We start from the raw sequence: 18,967 nt of genomic DNA on the forward strand, positions 1-18,967 counted from the left end.
CTGATCATTATCTGGGGAGGGTGACAGCTGGGCTTTTTGTATTCCCTTAGACAGCCACATACAATGGGACCTCAGGTGTATCTTGGTGGGCTATCTTGGGAGGATGGGAGGGAGAAGCTGGGCCCAGCCTCACTTAAACATGAATAGACTGTGTCTCGTCCCCGCCCAAAGGGCTGCGTATCCCCCTATAGTGAGTCTTGCACCAGGACAGGAAGGGAGGACCTCAGTGCATTTCAAAGGCATGCCAAAAGCACGACTGGGTATAAGTACAGAACCTCAGACACCACCACTTAGTACACTTCTAGTCCTGTGAAGGCTCTGCCAGGAAGAAAGACTGCTGTACTGCTGAAGGACTGTGACTATGCTGGATTGCTGCTTTGCTGGACTCTTGCTCTGCTGTGCAGCCCTGATGCCTGCTGTTTCCCTGCATGGGTGAGAAGGACTTGACCTGCACTACTTGAACCCATAGTGACTCCAGGGGCTAGCTGGTTTGCCTCCTGATTTGAAGTCTCATGGACATAAAGACTTCCAACTTACCTGCTTCTGCACCTGGACTCTGCCATCTGTGAGTCTGCCCTGCCAAGGGGTGCCACCCCAGTCCTGGTCCCTTGAAAGTGGGCCTAAGGTGCTTGCTTCAGTAAAACCCAACCATGGTAAAAATACCAAGGAGGGCCTTAGCCACTGCAGGAGGAGTGGTAGTCCTCAGGGAAATAGCTTCATGATACCTGTTGGCATGATCCACTACCACGAGTATACATGTGTTTCCTGATGCTTTCTGAGAGTCAAGGGGACCAACAGTGTCACTCCCAACCCTCTCAAAGGCTACCCCAACCACTGCAATTGGCATTAAGGGGACCTTTAGGTGGCTGCCTGTCCTGCCACTAACTTGACAGGTAACACAGAAATTACAAAACTTCTTCACCTTCCAAGTTTGATCTGGCCAAGATGCCCATCTAGGAGAATGTCATGGGCCATTGTTAGAAGAAACTCTATAAACTGCTGAGGCACTGCTACTCTCCTGGTGGCACCAGGTTTGGGGTCTCTGGCCTCAGTCTAAAGGAGTTCATCCTCCAAACAGGTCCTGTGGGAACCACAAATACGTCCCTTTTGCTGATTAGCCACTTGCTGCCTCAGGCTTTCAAGAGTGAGACAGGTTCTCTGCCCCTGCCACAGATATTACCTGAGAGGGTCCCCCTGGGCCCTATATTTCTGCCATGAAAGGCCCAGTTTCCTCTGGGGTTGGCAAGTGTTCTCCCTGAGGATAGGGGACTTGATCTGGTGTCTGAATAGAAGTTGGTTTCCCAGACTTCTTTCCCTTTCTCTTGGGAGGTTGGTCCATAATGTCAGGCTCCAACACTTCTTTTTCACTGGAGTTTACACTTTGCTATTGTTTTTACACAAACCCATTCAGGTATACCCGGCATGACTGCATGGATTTTCTTTTCGACCATGCTGAGGGCTCCATATTATTGCCAAGCAGACTCTGTACAGGAATTGCAGAAAACACCACCACCCTTTTGTGGCCAGTAACCCCTCCCCATTCCAAGGACAACAATGCTATTGTATGTATCTCAGACTTATTGTCAGCATTGAGGACTGTGTAAGTTTCTCCAAGCAAGTACTGATCTCAGGACACCAGTTGCTCAGTCACCATAGTGACAGTGGCCCCAGTAGCTCTCAGAGCTTCAACTTTAACCTCATTTATATGTGGTTGCTGTCTGTATTTTTCCAGATTACTGGGTCAGACAACCAGGGTTAGTTTAGCCACTCCACCCTCTGTGACTAGAGTTGCCTCAGCAGGCTCTCTCACATAGTCAGGGCCCACCTGTGATTCCATCTGGAGACTTACCTTTGCATTTACTGCAAGTGTACTAGAGGGATTATTTTTCTTTTTACAGCTAGGTTCTTCAGTTCTGTGTCCAAGGGCCTTGCAATCATGACACCAAGCCTTTTTGGGATCCCAGTTGTTTACCTGGTACCCACCCTTGGGCTGTGAGGAGGTTCTGAGCCATCTCTCCTGAGCAGGTTTATGGTGGACTTTAGAAGGCTCTTTGTTTTAGTTTTTTTGTCACCATCTTTCCCTTATGGGTTCTTTTTGGCCTCTTTCATTTGGTCACCCCCACCAGTAGCAGTTTTGGTTTTGGTGTTTGTGTATGTGGCCATTGTAGTATATGCATTGTACGTATAAGCAAAGCAGAGTGATGGAGGCCTGTGGGTTCCATTTTTAAAGCCCCTGGCCTGTTCCTGTATACATGCTGGGGTAATATTGGTTTCCCATACTGTCTAGTGCAGAGAAGCAGGAGTGAGAAGCAGGAGGAAACCTAGACAGTGAAGTAGGGGCAAAGACAATAGGCCTCCTAAAGATATTCAATTAGGTCATTTTGCTGAGAGAGGCTCTTGACTAGTCTTCGCACTGCACTGCCACTTGGCGGATAGTAGGAATTAAGGGGGTTGCAGTCTCTGTTGTTCAGAGTGAGATGGGTCTTTTCGGTAATCCACCCTTTTGTCTCTTTAATGATCACTGTCTTTGTGGCTGTCTATAGCCAGGTGCAGATCGTTCATCCCTTTATGCCTCTGTTGTGGGTGCTCCAGGCTGGAAAATACACTGGCGTGAGGAGACTCAACCCACACAGAGCCTGTATCTTCAAAACAGAGAGAAAATAGCAAATTCCGGTTTTTAGATAGGTTTATGGAACACAGAGGGAGGCACATTTTTATGTGTGTCAAGACAGGACTAGCTAGCAGATCTATGAAAACAGATATAACACGCATTGGCATAGCCAATAGGTCTTGCCTTTGGGACCCTATATGTTTTAGCCATGCAGGATATTATCCTGGGTGCTGTGCCGCCAGGAATTGAAGAGCAACACAACAAATAAACACACCATGAATACATGCATGCACACACAGACATGCACTATTCCGAGTGAACCACAGATGCCCAATAGCACATGTAGGTATGCACAGACAAGCTTGCACAGTTTGATTTCACCAGGCAGAAAGAACACACAGATACACACAAACATACCCCACACAACTCCTTCTATGTACACATACCCATAGATATGCGCCTTTCCTCTCACTGTGACGCACACAAGTTGGAGTTTCAAGCTCCGGATACTCCTATCTCCATCTAAAATGAGGTCTCTAAATAAAAAAGTGGGAGCAGCATATTCTATTTTTAAGATGGCCGAGCAGAGGCAAACTGGGAAGTCTGGAAACTGTGCGACCAGCTCCAGGCCTCTTATGGGTTATAAGGCAGGAGCAGCACTGATATAGCTCTGTTGGCTCTCTCTGATGAGTGACTGACTCGAATCCAACCCAATCAACCTTTCTTCTGCATTGATCTTTTGCAAACTCTCTACTTTTCCCTCAAAATGAGTCTCTTACGAACATGCAACAGAACCAGCGACAGCCTAGCTGTTAGAAGAAGTATGTCACAGAATAACTAGGGGGCATATTACCAACAACTAGCGATAATTTTTGTCTCTAACTTGTTTAGAGACAAAAATTATCGCCGCACATCGGCGATTTTTATCGCAGATAAACCTTGCTATCAGCAAGGTTTATCGCAAATGCGATAAAAAACGGCCGCAATGCATGAATATCGCTGAAAAGTCAGCGATATTCATGCATTATCGAGCAAATGCTCTTAGCCATGTTATCCACCTCCCATTGGATAACATGGCTAAGAACTGCTCAGGGCAGGTGTTAGCTTTTGGAGATATTCGAGCTTAGCGCGAATATCTCCAAAAGTTGGTAATAGGAGATAGCGATGTTAGGGACTGTTTCCAGTCGCTAACATCTTGGCACGCCCACTTTGCATATCATTAGTGATAAATATCACTGACATGCAAAGCGGGCCCAAGATGGTCGCTATCTCCTATTAGCTGTCACTAACTGGTGTTAGCGACAGCTTGGTAATAGGGAGATAATTTTATCTCCGCTTTCTTGGCTTTTAAAGCCAAAAAAGCAGAGATAAACCCCCTTGATAAGATGCCCCTAGGTTACTGTGCCTCACATTCTCCCATCAAACATGTGACTGACCCAGCACCAGCCCTACTAACCTGTCACAGGAACCAGGTCACAAAATTACTAGGTTACTGAAGTATAAGTGATCATGGGCTAATTGTGCCAGCTCAGGAGATGCAAAACTTAATACTGAAAGTCTTAAAATTTGGATTTTTCTCAATTTTGTAGTAATAAAGTTAGGACTCCTAACTTTAGGACTCCTAAATGCCTTCTGTGAATACCGAAAGTCTTAAAATTAGGATTTTTCTCAGTTTAGGAGTCCTAAAGTTAGGGGTCCTAACTTTACTACTACTAAATTGAGAAAAATCCTAATTTTAATACTTTCGGTATTCACAGAAGGCATTTAGGAGTCCTAAAGTTAGGAGTCCTAACTTTACTACTACTAAATTGAGAAAAATCCTAATTTTAAGACTTTCGGTATTCACAGAAGGCATTTAGGAGTCCTAAAGTTAGGACTACTAACTTCTGTGAATACCAAAATGAGTAAGCGCCTTCTGTGAATACCGAAATGAGTAAGTGCCTTCTGTGAATACCAAAATAGTAGTAAGTTTAGGATTGAGTCTTAAGTTCATTCTGTGAATCGGGCCCCTAGAGAACATTGGAGGTGAAGCAGCAGTCACAAAGAAGAAAAATGTATGCCCCAGCTTTAGGCCTGTAATAATGCTAGGTCAGGTGGAGGAAAGCCATTACAGTTTTAGGGGTCGGGATAGGGCGCTCTTCTAGGATTGTCAGTGACCAGGCCAGCTTTATGAGCAGCAAGAAAAATGTTTTTTTTCTGGTGGCTTTGGAGCTTCCTGCAGAAATAGGGTCGATGGCTGCTAAGCAGCGCCAGAGTCCTGCTGCTGAATTAGCAGTCTCAAAGCCAACATATCTACCTGAAGAATAAAAAAATATACAGATTTGTGAGTCATGAGGCTACATTGTGGCAAAATCCTCTAATCTCTCTGCAATATTCGAAACAATCCAACCTGTCATGAAATATTTCTTTAAGGACCAAAGTAAGCGCTGATGTCAATAAAGATAGGTTCTTTGACTCATGTTTCTTGTCATATACTCATTCCCTTGCCGCACCCCGGTTAATGTGCATTAAATAAACTCATAAACTGTGAAAGGCAACTATCGCTAAACTGCATTTGGCAATGTACACAGTACCAAGATGATGAAATATTGGTAGTGACGCAGACAACTGGTTGTGCCTTTTCCCCCGAAACGTTGAGGAAATATAAATTTTATGGTCAAGATGTGTTCCCTAGCGCGCACCCCACCGTCTCCATGTACGAATTAAGGTGCATGTAACTTCCCTCCTGTACCAGCTATGAAGACGCAAATACATTTGCGTCTAACGTTAACATGTCCTCTTTCAGACCCACCTTGAATGGGTTGAATGGTCCGTTCCTAAGTATGCTATGCCAACGTCTTTTTGTAGTGTACTTCTACGTTTTTCAGCTCTAGCTGAGTAGGCCCTGAATTTCTGCCACCGAGCCTCTTTCTTGGCTTCTGACTCCAAGGGCCTCTGCCCAGGCTGCCTCTGTACCCGTGAACTCTGACTTACTTTCAGCGCGGCCCCTCGCGCTCAGCTCAGCCTGCTGCCTGCCAAGATTGACTATAACCTTCGAGTTATCTGTTCCGCTCCCCGAAAATACATTCCTGCCTGCTAGTTTCAGTAAACATTCCCCTCAGCTGCAGAGCCAAAGGGCCGGCCTGTCTCTGTGCAAGTAATTCAAGTAATTCATAGCCCTTGTTGCCATGCTCCCATGGAAGGCCCATGCCCCCACGCTTCTCATACAGACACTCAGGCGCTTATACACGCACTCACAGCGAGTATAGAATAGCTTCTGCCCTAGAGACCTTTCCGCCCAGATAGCTTAGTTCCTAAACACCAGATATCCGATATGATAGAAGCACAAGTTGATCTGACATGCCAGACTTCTGTCTCTTTCCGTCAGTGTAAATGTCAAGTCCCCTGCACCCTCCAGCTTCACGTCAATCACACGTCATACAGTTGCGCGCGCATCCAAGCTTCCGATTTCTGCTGACACTGCAACATTTCTGGTAGTGCCACCCCTTTTGTGACGCCTACCTATGACGTTTCTAGCACACACCTCTAGTTCACGCCTTCTGATTACGCACTTGTAACACGTGTATACTGTTATCTTGTCTTCTCTCAGCTGTTACGCCCATTACAACTGTTTCTTATGACATAGATTAAGTATATAAGCTATGTAATGTAATAAAGCATTGCTCTATCCCTTCTGACACCCCTGTGGTGGTCAGAACATGATATCCTGGTCAAGACCATTCCTTTTTAAGGAATAAAAACCCCTAAGAACTCTAACACCACGGACTCTGTTTTCTTTCTTTCCGATTGAGTTATTATTGATTAAGTACCTACCTGCATAGAAATTAAGAGAGTAAATTAATTATTTACGTCATTTGGCGCCCGAACAGGGACCCCTCCCCCACCTCACGCGCCGGTTGGTGCATTTGCAAGCTGTGTCCCCTGCCATCAGTTAGACGGAATCTACGCGTACCGGCAGGATTTCCTGCATCTCCCTCTGACCCACGGAGGTGACGAAGACTGCGATCAGTACCCAGACGAGGCGGTGAGGAGTGCGGAGGATCCCGATCAGAGCCTAGCCGAAAGAAGCAAGGTCCGAGGTGTCGAGAGGCCCACCAGGTTTCCGAAGTTTTCCGAAGTTTTCCGAAGTGTCGAGTCGAGTCCAGTCGAGTTTTCCGAGGCCTTCTGTTTTCCGTGCTTCCCGGTGAGTACCATTGCTGGGACGTATCTAGACGGGTTTGGGTACACAAGTCCGGTCTGCACTGTTTTTAGGCAGTGTATCTGTACTGTTTAGCAGTATATCTAGTATTCTGAATTTCTGAATTTCTGCACTGTTACATCAGTGTATCTGTACTGTTTAGCAGTACATCCAGTATAGGGGGTAGTCATCTATGTCTAAAATGTCTTTTTTATGTGATTAATGTCGTGGTATGAATGTGAATGTGACCGTTTTTATGTGAATTATTGTGTTTTCTTGTACAATACCCAGTATTAAAAGCAAACTAAGGACTGAGCATTCAGTATTAAGTACGCAAAATGCCGTTTTTCAACAAATTAAAGCAGATAGGAACTAGGAAAGGGATACTAGAGGAAGAAATTCCTATCCCCCCTAGGGACACTCCAGGTAACTTTATGTACCATAAACATGGCATAGACGCCATATTGTATCTAGACTTATGGACTGACTATACTAAACACCTAGACGAAAGACACCGATGGCCCGTTAACGGAACATGGGATGCCGAGTGCATCATGAAGGTCGAGGAAGCACTATGGAAAAAGAAAGCCAGACAATCTCAGAAAGACGCCATAGAATTTTGGCGTAAGGAATCACATAAACGTGCTGAAAGAGCACTCCGTAGAGAAGACAGACTTAAAGAATCAGAGAAAGCACAAGAAAATGAACTAGTTACCGAGGAGATCCGAGTAAAAACTGAACAGATAGACCGCGCACGACATAATCTTGTGAACGGTATGTATCTTGTGGCCGAGGGTACACCTGAGGCCCTATCAGAAATACCGAAAAACTTACCGTCACCATTAGTTCCAACTAAAGTAATGCATAAGACTACTAAAGATATATTCCTAAATTCTTATCTAGAGGATGTAGCACCGGCTTACACCAATCTGCCTGTTCGCACCTTGCCTACTGACGGGGACGGGGGCACCCCGCCTCCAGATCATGTTCCGCCAGTACCGCGACAGACCTCCCCCGTTCCGCCAGCCCCGCCACTTCCCGCACCCAAAACAGACCTACCGAAACCACGTTTACCTGATCTAACAAAACGACAAATTCAAGTTCAAAAACAGACTCCACAGGGAGATAATGCACAAGCCTCCGCTTCAGGAGGTGCGACCGCGGGTCCTCGGACCCCGCCATTGAGTCACAGATTAAATCTCAGGGATATACAGAGCCCTCTCACGTTCAGGTCACCCCGCTTGGACGCATTTAAGGAAAACATTTCAGTTTGCAGATACGATCCAGTACCCGGAAAAGACGACCTAATGATATTGGCATCACTACGGTTAAGATCTGCTACTGATATGTTGCTATGTTATGTAGGTATGAAAGATCGTCTAGATAGAATATATGAGTTTGTTCAGACAGGGAAAGACCCTGACAGTATTAAGGAGGCCATGGAGAAACAGAAAGTTGACATCCAAGCACAGATACTACGATTTTTCATAAACTGTCTAATAAGAGAACGAGATAGGCCTGGAACAGATCAGAGTGAATTAGATGCACTGAACAAGTGGGGTCAAAATATAGCTGAAGGAAAACATGATAAAGGGACCTGCATAGCCACAATGTATAGGAAAATTAGGAAAGCAGTGCTAGCAGTACACCAAAAAGAGAAAGAAAAAGCTTCCTCCGAGGAGGAAGAGGAATTTGAAGAACCTGAAAGAGCTGCAGACACTATAGCATATGTAGGTAAGGGAAATTACCTCAGGAAAGGCATCCGTCCAGAAAGCAAGAGAGTTTTCTTCTCTGCCTTGACAAATCCGAATTCTGCTGAGCATCAGTTCCAGGAAACTGATAAAAGGCTTCGAGATCGAGTTGGGTACCACGTACTCAATTCTATGGATGAACAAGAACTAGCCCGATCAGCTGTATCATGGGCCGAAAATTCAGACATATATAATGATGACACAGTAGCGCAGACATTTCTGAACCTCTCCCCAGACGAGCAGAAATTAGCAGGTGTATACATGATTCAGCACCTCCTCATCAAATACAGAAAACATTATTCTGATCCAGGTCCCTTACACGAAACACTAGAAGCAATACTCATGGATAGATGGAGAGGCTTAAGTACCAAGTTAATACAAATAATTCTAGAACAACGCCGTAGATATGACACTTTCATCAGCTCCGAATATGTTCCCGCCCCGCCTCCAGAAAGGAAGATGTACCACATGCAATGCGGGGGTGGCATTGAAAGTCAGAACCCCTTACGAGAAGTACACCCTGTTATGGGTACGGATCACCTCTTGAAACGTGTATATGTACACACGCCTCTGACCAAGTTAGAACTATTAGAAATGAAGAAACTAGTACCGTGTCACAATAAAGATCCCGCAGGTTTTCACAGAGAGCTTAAAGACATGTTACTGATGGGGGATTACACATATGATGACATCATGAAAATGTTAAAAGTACTGTTGCCCACGGGCATCTACGAGAAACTAAAGGAAAAGGAATGGGAGGTGGGAGACACAAAGATTGCATGGGCAGAAATAGAAGATGAAGAAAGTAAACGGGTCCCAGGGGTAGGCCTAGGGGACAAAACTAAAGCATTACCAGGTTTGATAGTACAGGTCCTGCCAAGATTATTGACGACTAGAAAGGAAGATTGGGACGCGATCTCGTCCTGTAAACAGAAACATGATGAAGATACTAGTGACTTCTATTCAAGATTCGAGAAATGTTTTATTATTAACAGTGGCCTCAAACCAAGTAGCGAGTCATATCCGCATCTTTTGTATCAAAACTAGTCGAGAATTCCCTACCATTAGTTAAAAACCGAGTGTACAAGGTTGAAAGTACTTGGCAGGCAAATACACCATCCCAGATGTTACAGATGCTCCAATATCATCAGAACAGAATTAGGGAAGAACAAGATCAGGAACAAAAACGCATGAAAGACACGAAGATGAAAATGTTAGTAGCTCAGACGGTCCCAGCCGATGGTCAGAGAAAGGGTGGGACCCAGACAAGTCACACTACAGCTCCCGTTAAAGGGACATGTAATTATTGTAAGCAGCCAGGTCATTACGTACATGAATGCCCGGTCCTGAAACATAATATAGCGACAGGTAAAACAAAAGAAAGACCGCATCCGCCTAGACAAGACCATAACCAGCATCAGTCTTCACAGAATACACAGAATACACAGCCTATGCATGCTTCTTCGCCTCCAGCACAGACAGTAGCGGTACCACAGCCACAGCCCATTGCCGCGTCTCAGCAAGTTTCACAGCAGATGTACCAGTATGCCCAGTCCGCATATCCAGATTATCCCCGATATACATGAAACAGCCTAGAGAGGGAAGGTGGCTTGCCTCTTATTGAGATTCCTGTAGATCAAGAAGGTCCTTATGTACACAGTCACGTATTGGGAAAAGACAGAAAGTTTTTAATTGACACAGGGGCAAGTCGCACTACGATCAGCCATGATGAAGTCCCAGGGGCACCCCTCTCAGGCTCACAGAATGTTTCCCTGGGTTTTTCAGGACAGCCTATTGTAAATGAGGTATCAGAACCAGTCCCCCTGGCTGTGGGCCCATTATCACGTGTTACAGACCTGTTACTTACAAAATCATGTCCGGAAAATCTGTTAGGAATTAAAACGTTGAAGGCTCTAGGAGCTATAATATGCTGTTCCCCGGAGGGAGTTAGACTCTTTCTACGATATTTCAAGGGTCATTATGTTTTGCGAGAATTCGATGTCAGATTAAAAAATGTGCCAGATTACTTGTGGGCAAAAGGCCCAACTGATGTAGGTTGCATGCATATCACTCCATACCGCGTTACACTAAAGGCAGGTGTTGTTTTACCAAGAATAAGACAATACAAGTTACCACCCGATGCTGTAGTGGCTTTACTGAAAATTATTGACGAGCTGATTGCCCAAGGAGTGGTCGTAGAGACCGACTCCAATGTCTGTAATTCACCCATTATTCCGATTCTTAAACGTACTGATCCCAATGCACCGCCAGTATATCGGCTGGTGATTGATCTTCGAGAACTAAATAAATGCATTATTCCACAGTACCCTGTGGTTCCCGACATCTCATCCCTATTGACTGCTATTGATTCAGAAGCGACGTTCTTTACTGTAATTGACCTCAAGAACGCCTTCTTCAGCGTGCCTATTGATCCAGAGAGCCAATATCTCTTCGGATTCAGTTTAAATGGACGCAGCTTCAAATTTTCACGCGCACCTCAAGGATTCACAGAAAGCCCCAGCATCTACAGTCAAGCACTGAAAAGACAACTAGATTGTATTCAAATGCCAGTTAACACCGCTTTACTGCAATACGTCGATGATCTGCTGATCACCGCACGAAGTGAACCCGAATGTGAACAAGCATCACTGACAGTTTTACATTTTTTAGCCGACAAGGGACACAAGGTGTCTCCTTCGAAGCTACAATTCTGTGTTCAGCAAGTTGTGTACTTGGGTCACTTGCTGTCCAAAGTGGGGAGACAGCTCACTCCCGATCGCATTCAGTTAATTGTAAATATGCCACAACCCCAGACACAAAAGGAAGTGCGGGCCTTCATAGGCCTCACCTCATACTGCAGACAATGGATTCCTCAATATGCATTTCTAGCTAAACCACTTATCCAGTTAACAACACAGGAGGCCGCGACTTCGACTGCCCTCCCTTGGACTCAGGAACACACACAAGCTTTTGAAGAATTAAAGAAAGCCTTATGCCAAGCACCAGTTTTAGCGACACCATGTTACAGCAAACCGTTTACACTTTTTGTTACAGAACGTGATGGTACAGCTTTGTCTGTCCTCACTCAAGATCAAGCAGGTTCACATAAGCCTTGCGCTTATTTCTCAAGTACATTGGATTCAGTAGCCCAGGCACTCCCTGCGTGCTTGAAGTCAGTAGCAGCAACAGCATTAGCCATCAGACAGAGTGATTCAATTGTGTTAGGCCATCAATTAACAGTGCAAGTTCCACACTCTGTAGAGGTTCTGTTAAACAGAACCCAGACTCAGCACTTGACTATAGCACGACTGACAGGTTATGAATTAACGCTGTTCCAGCCACACATAGAAATCAGACGCTGCAGTATTCTGAACCCCGCAACACTGTTACCTACAATTATGACAGATCCAGCCCCGCATGATTGTATAGAAATCATTAATGCAGTAACAAAGCCACGACGAGACTTAACAGATGTCCCACTGACAAATCCAGACCTGACACTTTATGTGGACGGTTCATGCATGAGAACAAGTACAGGAGAATTAGTGGCCGCATATGCAGTGACCACTGAAACTGAAGTTAAAGAAACACATCGTATTGACACACTGTCTGCTCAAGCAGCAGAGCTCATCGCTCTGACCCGAGCTTGTATACTAGCCAAGAACAGAAATGCCAACATATACACTGATTCCCGTTATGCGTTCGGAGTCGTACACGACTTCGGCATGTTATGGCAAGAAAGAGGTTTTTTGACCTCCCACGGTGCCAAGATACAACACGGTCCCCTCATTCAAGCCCTGCTAGAAGCAATACACTTGCCTTCGGGCATATCAGTCATGAAGTGTAAAGCACATACTAAGGTCACAGATTCTGTTTCCCAGGGTAACGACCTGGCAGACCAGACAGCAAAACATACAGCACTGACTCACACCCAGACAACTGATGTGACAAAGACAATAGTACCGACAAAGTGTATGGCAGTCAAGGATCCCGCTCTAGATGTAATTGACATTCAGGCACATGCTACCCCAGATGAAATAAAGAAATGGATTGAACTAGGAGGGATCCAGACAGATCAAGGTTGGATGACGAAGGGAAAATGTACATGGTTCCTCCCTGACTCTATGGTTCAAGTTATGATTAATACAGCACATAGCCCAGCACATCTAGGAGAGAAAGCGATGTTAGACAGTTTACAAAATCTCTGGAGCAATAAACACTTACGAGCAGCAGCAAAACAGAAAGTGCGTACTTGCATGATCTGTTGTCAGTTCAATCCAGGTAAAAGCGTCCCTGTAGAGCAAGGTGGATTTCATCCTCCCGATCACCCTTTTGAAGTCCTCCAGATGGATTATATCCAGATGGACCGATGTCGAGGATTCAAGTATGTTCTTGTAGTTGTTTGTGCTTTGTCCCGTTGGACCGAAGCATACCCAGTTCCAGACTATACTGCTCCGACCACTGCCCGGCAGTTGGTTCGTGAATTCTTCCCACGATACGGTTTGCCTCGTGTCGTATACTCAGATAATGGACAACCCTTCTTGTCCGAGTTAATGAAGCAGGTTTCTTTACTGTTAGGTTACCAGTGGAAATTCCATTGTGTCCGACATCCTGAAGCCGCAGGCCTTGTAGAAAGGCATAACCAGACACTAAAAATACGCCTTGCAAAGATATGTCAGGAGAAAGGGGTCGACTGGATAGTCGCCCTGCCCGTGGCACTATTCTACATGAGAATGGTTGCCCACTCGAGATCAGGGCTATCCCCGTACGAAGTGGTTTTTGGCAGACCACCGAATATGTGGGGGACGCCCATTCCGAAAAAGATCACTGATGTTGATTGTAACATGTTGACAGATTACCTTGCCTCCTTGATGTCTGCACTCCAATCATGTCGTTCACAGGTTGCCGCAGCCTTCCCTGACAACACTGATGTAAAGCCGCACGAGGTCCGTCCTGGGGACCTGGTACTGGTCCGAAATTTCGACAGGAAGAGTCCGCTGGAGCCCCGCTGGAAATCTCCGAAGACCGTCCTTCTCACCACGAGGACCGCCGTGAAGATTGAGGGGAGAAAGGGGTGGGTCCACACGAGTCATGTGAAAAAAAATTTTGAACTGAAACCTGATCGAGACTCGTCCACCCCCACCAAAGACTGTGTTGAGCCAAAAGACTTTACAGTAACTGAACGAGAAAAAACTCCCCAAGAAGAGTACAGGTCGAAACTCCGATCTAGCAAGTCAGACAGTTTAATTGTTTAAGTCCTCCCCTAGGTGAATCGGTTAAATAGTTTCTGACATGTATCCCCTAGATCGAGATAGAGAGAGACAAGTTAAAAAAGGTGCATATTGTAAATCACTCCGTAGTCACTGTATAGTGACACTATTAATCATGTTTATTCTAAGTATTTTAGTTATTGTTGCTAGCCTTCTGCTACCTATCTACTGGCCTATTTTCAAGCGTGAACAATCTGTTTACAATGTCTCTGCTGAACACACTTTTAGTGAATTACCTGCACACGAACTCTCTTACAGACTTGCGCTGCGCAACAATACATTCATTAGTATGTTACACCACTCCCATCAGACGAACAATGCTACAGACTGCTGGATATGTGGCCGACTCCCTCCCTACCAGAATTACAAGGGAGCTCTGCCCCTTTTTCCGTACCCGTTCACTCATAATGGCTCCTGTGGGGCATGGTTTAAAATAATTAATTCCTTAGATCCTGATATTGCTGTTTTCGATGGGGGCTGGGTTTGGGGAAACTTGAACTTAGTCCTGCTCGGCGTCTGTTACCCTGATAAGGAGGGACTCCCCACTCGAATAGGAACTGATCTAGAAAATGAAGTATATGGATTAGGTAACTACACAATTAGCCTTATGATCCTTACTGTTGAATCCGAAGCTGCACCAGTTCTGCCCCATATGCTAGTATTACCAGTCACTGGTGAATTATGTGTCCGAAAGAAAGGTTCAGTACACTTAGGTCATAGTAAATGCACTACTGTGGTCGAATTCAGTGATCATGGTAAATCGTCCTTCAAAGCTATCAGTCACTCCTATTTTGTTTGTGGTCATACCGCATACATACGTTTGCCTCCAGATTGGGATGGTACCTGTTATATTGCATTCCTTCTGCCACCTGTTTTTCTAGCCCCCCCTGATTACCATAGAAATACAAATCTTGTAAAGAATAGACCCAAAAGAGATATCCCACTTGTCGACTACACAGAAACAGCCTGGGAACAGTACACTGATTTTAACAAGGGATTCTTTTTCTTTTTAGGACCTGTCCAAAACAGTAAATTAATACGTAGATTAACTAGAACACTTGAAGTTGTAGTACATGAAACTGCCTCCGCTTTAGGTAACTTAACAGAGGAGCAATCTGCTATGCGGGTTGTTGTCCTTCAAAATCGTCTTGTTATTGACGTCATCTTGGCAGATAGAGGAGGAGCCTGTAAGGTCATCGGGTCAAGTTGCTGCGTTTTCATCCCACAAAATGCGCCATCTGTCTATCAAGCTATTACCCGTCTGCATAAAATTGCAAATCAGATACATCAGAATCCAGGCACCTGGACTTGGTCCGGTTGGTTCTGGACAACGTTAACTGCTTGGGGATGGAAGATCCTATCCTTCCTAGGTTTTGGCCTTGTCATAGTATTCAGCTGCTGCCTGTGCCTACAGTGTGGGCCGGCGATATGTGGACTGTGTGCCACATCGTGCATTGAACATTCCAGTTTCCTCTCAAACCGTCAAAGAAAGAAAGATGAGCAAATGATGTTGCAAGAACAAACTGATCAATTTATGATGATTAATATATCATGAAGGGTCCGTAGGGAACAAGGAGGGAATGAGGAAATATACATTTTATGGTCAAGATGTGTTCCCTAGCGCGCACCCCACCGTCTCCATGTACGAATTAAGGTGCATGTAACTTCCCTCCTGTACCAGCTATGAAGACGCAAATACATTTGCGTCTAACGTTAACATGTCCTCTTTCAAACCCACCTTGAATGGGTTGAATGGTCCGTTCCTAAGTATGCTATGCCAACGTCTTTTTGTAGTGTACTTCTACGTTTTTCAGCTCTAGCTGAGTAGGCCCTGAATTTCTGCCACCGAGCCTCTTTCTTGGCTTCTGACTCCAAGGGCCTCTGCCCAGGCTGCCTCTGTACCCGTGAACTCTGACTTACTTTCAGCGCGGCCCCTCGCGCTCAGCTCAGCCTGCTGCCTGCCAAGATTGACTATAACCTTCGAGTTATCTGTTCCGCTCCCCGAAAATACATTCCTGCCTGCTAGTTTCAGTAAACATTCCCCTCAGCTGCAGAGCCAAAGGGCCGGCCTGTCTCTGTGCAAGTAATTCAAGTAATTCATAGCCCTTGTTGTCATGCTCCCATGGAAGGCCCATGCCCCCACGCTTCTCATACAGACACTCAGGCGCTTATACACGCACTCACAGCGAGTATAGAATAGCTTCTGCCCTAGAGACCTTTCCGCCCAGATAGCTTAGTTCCTAAACACCAGATATCCGATATGATAGAAGCACAAGTTGATCTGACATGCCAGACTTCTGTCTCTTTCCGTCAGTGTAAATGTCAAGTCCCCTGCACCCTCCAGCTTCACGTCAATCACACGTCATACAGTTGCGCGCGCATCCAAGCTTCCGATTTCTGCTGACACTGCAACATTTCTGGTAGTGCCACCCCTTTTGTGACGCCTACCTGTGACGTTTCTAGCACACACCTCTAGTTCACGCCTTCTGATTACGCACTTGTAACACGTGTATACTGTTATCTTGTCTTCTCTCAGCTGTTACGCCCATTACAACTGTTTCTTATGACATAGATTAAGTATATAAGCTATGTAATGTAATAAAGCATTGCTCTATCCCTTCTGACACCCCTGTGGTGGTCAGAACATGATATCCTGGTCAAGACCATTCCTTTTTAAGGAATAAAAACCCCTAAGAACTCTAACACCACGGACTCTGTTTTCTTTCTTTCCGATTGAGTTATTATTGATTAAGTACCTACCTGCATAGAAATTAAGAGAGTAAATTAATTATTTACGTCAACGTATCGCCAGAGCAGTGGCAATGTTAGAAATAAGCAGAACTGTGTTTCATTGACGTTTCTAAGGTTGCCATTATTCTGGGTACATTTATTTACTAAAAATGCCATTTTGTAGGGCTTGCGGGTGGATAAAATATCTCACGTGAGCAAAGCAGCCTTTGTCGTTCCCAAGTTAGAATGTTGCCGTCTAGAGAGTTCGGTGCTGCAGCAGATAATTGAATAATTCCGTGCAGGGGTTCTGTGAATGAAGGGGGACATCTAGTGGTGAATTAAAACTCAATATTTCTTGTTGGAAGGCTAGTTAAACAAACAAGAACGGCAGGTCTGACGGCAGTAGGAGGAGGCGTGCGCGCGCCTCGCACGGCAGACATTGGGCGCAGCAGTGAAAGTGGCAGCAGGGGGAGGGGGCATGGGCGATTTCCTTTCAGGAGCGTGCGACCATATGGCGCTGCGCGCTCCTGAAAGGAAATCGCCAAGATGTGCACACGTTGCATTGCAAGCAATGCAATGCGTGCACTACTTTGCTGCAAAAGCTCTGCCCTCTGCCGATGGCATTAGGTCCCCTCCTATGCAACGTATGCGCGTTGCGTAGGACGAGACCTAAAAAGCACTTGCATGCATCAGAATGAGAAACAAAATCTGAAACAAACCTAGAAGGACACAATGAATCATGGCCTATAATTATAACACTAGCTGCACACCCCCCATCCCCACTGCTAAATATTTTTTTCTTGTGATCCAAAATAGTATGCTTCTTGGCATTGGATAACGCCAAATAGGACACAGTTTAAAAAAAATGTTTTTTATTTGTCCTCATTGTGCAATAAACAGATTGAGATAAGATGATAAGATTTTCTGCAGTTAGGGGACCGCAGAATTCAAACTATGCTGCTCTGGCCCTGTCCCCAGCCATACACTTCCGTTAGGGGGGGTTTAGTATATTTGGGGTATCCTGCCGGCCTCTTGGCCCCCCTTACGCACCTATTTTCACTCTACCTATTGGGAGTAATTTCTGCGCCAGGTGATCCTGCTTGATTGTATTGCTGTTCTGCTTAATCACTGGACTTTTTGATTTTCATGAGCATTACTATTCCGGTGTTTCTTTTTCTCCATGCTGTTCCTATACATCCCAAAACTCATACCACTTGTATCGTACTTCCACCCGATCAAGTTTATTTGTCCCAACCATCCTGCTAGAGTTGGCGGACTATGGTGAATCCATTTAATGCAAATTTCGTGTCTGGCTAATAATATTCAGAAGAGTAAGTCATTTGCTTTTTACTTAATCTTAATCTGGGTCTTTCTCTGCTATCATTGCCACTTCTTACCCCAAACATGACTAGCTCAAGGCTTACCTCAATTTATTGGTGAAGAACTTCTGAGAGAATCTTACCCACATCTTTCCAGAAGTCCCGTATTTGGGGGCACAGCTAAAACATGTGTACATCATCTGCTCTCTCCTCCCCACACTTAGGATACTTTTTTGCCTCTCCTCTTCTTAACTTGGACAATTTCTTTGGTGTCCAGTACACCCTATGTAGTGTGAACAAATGATTTTTCCTGAAAGGTGCAGACCTGATTATGTGCCAGCATGTAGACAGTGATACTTGCCATAGATTCTGGACATCCAGCGTCAGCAGGTCTTTCCCCCAAATCTCAATGGGTAGGCTGAATTCCTCCTCTCCTGCTGTTATGAGCGACCAGTACCACTGTGCTATGTCTTCACTACTTATCCTTGTATTTTTGCCTCTAAGTCTCTGTTTCCTGTGTCTTCCTTCCCTAGAGTCTTTGCCCAACTCAACAGTTGATAACATTTGAATTTGGAGAGTGTCCCATTAGTCAGCAGCGAGAGTTGGTACCAACAGACGATTGAATTCTCGCTTATTAACTGGCCCTATTTTGTTACCCCTCCAGATCTAAATCGAGTTTATAATGCATCTACTAGACATTCGGGTGTTCCGGCTGAATTCCAGATTGGGGCATTCTCACTGTAATATGGGATTTTCCATAGCCGTATGATGTAATACCATAGTTTTGCAGCAGACCCTAGTGTCTTTAGTTTTACTTTAAAGAAACATTTTGGGTGCTCAAATTTGTATAGAAAGTAATTTCCTTTCGAAGTAGTCATAGTTTGCAAAGAAGGTGGGTGTAACTGATGCTCTTTAAATAGCACTCAAAGTTCTTAAAATGAAAAGCCTTGCAGTATAGAAGCAGGTCCGGACTGGCAATCCCGCCATGTTCATTCTTCCTGCTGATCTTCTTCCAAGCAATTGTGACTCCTTTTGATACCCAGATAAAACTATTGATGTCTCCCTGTATTTTATTAAATCACCCTTTCCTAAATTCTAGAGGGATAGAA

Source organism: Lissotriton vulgaris, chromosome 9 (assembly GCF_964263255.1).
Source record: "Lissotriton vulgaris chromosome 9, aLisVul1.2, whole genome shotgun sequence".
NCBI classification, from domain to species: Eukaryota; Metazoa; Chordata; class Amphibia; order Caudata; family Salamandridae; genus Lissotriton; species Lissotriton vulgaris.